This window comes from Euprymna scolopes, chromosome 46 (genome assembly GCF_053919585.1).
Source record: "Euprymna scolopes isolate OS-2025 chromosome 46, ASM5391958v1, whole genome shotgun sequence".
Classification (NCBI taxonomy): domain Eukaryota; kingdom Metazoa; phylum Mollusca; class Cephalopoda; order Sepiida; family Sepiolidae; genus Euprymna; species Euprymna scolopes.
In genome coordinates this window covers 181,370,347-181,373,460 of record NC_136527.1, presented here as the reverse complement: position 1 = coordinate 181,373,460, position 3,114 = coordinate 181,370,347, and the positions used below count along the sequence as shown (strand labels likewise).

Below are 3,114 nucleotides of genomic sequence, written 5' to 3'. Positions count from 1 at the left end.
GTTTTCTTATAAATGATATAAGCTATATTAAAATGAAATATTGTTTTCTTATAAATGATATAAGCTATATTAAAATGAAATATTGTTTTCTTATAAATGATATAAACTATATTAAAGTGAAATATTGTTTTCTTATAAATGATATAAGCTATATTAAAATGAAATATTGTTTTCTTATAAATGATATAAGCTATATTAAAATGAAATATTGTTTTCTTATAAATGATATAAGCTATATTAAAATGAAATATTGTTTTCTTATAAATGATATAAACTATATTAAAATGAAATATTGTTTTCTTATAAATGATATAAGCTATATTAAAATGAAATATTGTTTTCTTATAAATGATATAAACTATATTAAAATGAAACGATATTTGTAGTCAAATCTAAACCACATAGTTTTAGATGTTTGTTTTTTTCTAGTCGGATTTTTTAATCCGTTCATACAACTTGTCAGAAATGAAATTGTGGGTATTTTGCAACATACACACACATTATATATATATATATATATATATATATATATATATATATATATATATATATATATATATATATATATATATATATTGTCAGAACGTTTACTAAAGGAGGTTCTTATTTAATTACAGATTTTTAGCGATTAATGCTACTCCCCCAGATGACAGTATTATGTCTGTCATTTTTTCTCTTATTCTAACATGACTCGACACTAGTTTTGTTTCAAAGTAAATACGCGCTTCAAAATAAGTCAAAACACAAAATACTTATTCATGTAGGTAGAAAAGTATATTTCCTTACGTTTGTTAAATATATTTTTTGCCAGTTGTTGTTTGGGTCTATAATGTAAAATACCCGAAATGTAATAAATAATTGATTTAAATATTTCGAATTTAAAAGAGAAAAAAAAAATTGAAAACACAATCAAAAAGACAAAGTGCAAAAAAAAAAAAAAAAAAAATTACCTTTCATTCCAGGAAATTCGATACGAAAAAAAAAAACCCCAGCAAAAGAACGAAATGACTTTCTGTTCAACAAACGAATAAAATATTGACGCTGGTTTGTTGGGATTTCTTTAGTTAAAAAAAATCTGTTTGTGTGTTCAATTCATTAATACATAAAATATATGGAAACATTAAAAAAAAAAATAAATAAAAACGAAAACTATAATTACTAGATGAAAATCACAATTTTAACACGAAATTATTATTATTTTTTTAAAAGACACGTAAAATAGCTAAACTCACAACGCATTAAGGTCACCGTAACACGGTGTAATCATTATTTCGTTCCTCATGTAAAAATGTTCGTTACTTCAGTATGCCGAATTGTTTTCAAGTTTAAATCCTGTTCATGCATGCTTAATGCTAAAAAATTAAAGATTAATACCAACAAAAATGCGTTTATATAAAATCAGATTATCTTTTGATAATATATATAAAATGAAATAGACTGAAAAAAAGAAGAAAAAAAAATGGTGTAACCATAATTTTATTCCTCGTGTAAACATCTCGTTTCCTTAGTTTCGTGTTAGAAATTGTTTTCTGATCACATAGCTAATTTACACTATTAAACATGTACGTTTTAAAAAATATAACTCAATCCCAAAACTAAAGTATACCGTGAAATGTATTTTGTGAGATTTAACTAGATAAATATTTCAGATTTTAAAAGGTTATTGAAAACGCAATTTTAAAAAAAGTGAAAAAACAAAACAAAAACTTACCCTCCGTTCAGGAAAAAAAAAACCCAACAAAAAACAAAATTATTTCATTTTATTTTTGATTCAACAAACAAATAAAATAATTACCATTGTTTATTGGGATTTCTTTAGTTAAAAACAGTTCTATTGTAAATTAATAAAATTAACCGAAAAAAAACAACAACGGCGTAACACGGTGTTGTTCCTCGTGTCAAAAATGTCCATTTATTAGTTAAATATGCCGAATTGTTGTCCTACGGAGTCTATATATTTGGTAACAATTATTTGTTTTTAAGAATTTTTTTATTTTGTTTTCTTCTGCTATTGTAAAATAATCAAACTCTGTAAACAGTGGCGGCTCGTGCCTAAGATTAGTGGGGGTGCTGCTGTTTACAAAAAATTCCTATTGTTTTAATATTGTGTAAAAATAAAACAAACATAAAAAATATACATACTGTACACGTATAAAAATACAATAACTTAAAGGAATCCTAAATAGATGTAAATATTGTAAATATTTTACTTATTACATTCGTTTAAATCTCCTTGGCCTTTTGGCCAAGATCGAAGTGTAGTATCTGTTCTTCAGATGTGGCACTTCCATTTCTCGTTCTCTTTCAGTAGAGGAGAAATCCTTCACGAATGAGACAATTTTTATTTTTGTTCCTTTTCTCCACGTTAAAAAAACGACCCTGGTGTCTAACTCTGTCCCGTGGGGAGGCATTGTAAATAGGCACATTCATTTAAAAGTAAACTCCATTCTTCTTTTTAATTTGTGAAAAAAGATTGATAATTTTCTCCTTAACTTGTGAAGCTGAAGACCTTTTCTTTCTATTTTCAATTGAAAGCACTGCAAGTGCATTTATTCTTTCGCAACCCATGGTACGCCTTAAAAAAGTTTTTATTCTTTTCAGAGTTGAAAAATAACGTTCTGCCTCTGATGTAGTCATGGGAATTGTCAAGATAATTTTTATGAGTTTTGTGATTTCACTAAGAACATCGTTTAAATTGTTTTCGAAAATAAATTCCAGGCGATCAATTACTTAGCAATACTTATGGATACCTGAACTACTATAAAATATTTCTAGCTCAGTTTCAAACTTTTGTTTGTCAATCATGGGATATGCTTCAGTTGTCAAGGATATCTCTTCTATAGGTAGTTTTTTCTTAAAACTAGCAAAGCTTATCTTGTAAAACAATTTAGCAAGTATTAAATGTTTAGTTGAAAGAATATCTGTCCGTTATATCAACAGATATATAGTCACATAGTTCTTTAGCTTCGCCCTTGAGTGTTTTGGAAGGATTTTCACAGTATGTAGTGTTTCTTATCTCTAAAATAGCAGTTTTGAAATTTGTTATGTATTTATTGACTTTATATATGCTAATTTCCCGAGAAATAATTTCAACATGAGACATAATTTTATGAA

The 3,114-nt window shown here is 26.0% G+C and overlaps 1 pseudogene; it reads left to right on the top strand.

Moving 5' to 3' along the window:
* Positions 1-2,225: 2,225 nt before the first annotated feature.
* Positions 2,226-2,446, top strand: LOC145271907 (U2 spliceosomal RNA; annotated as a pseudogene).
* The last annotated feature ends 668 nt before the right edge of the window (positions 2,447-3,114 follow it).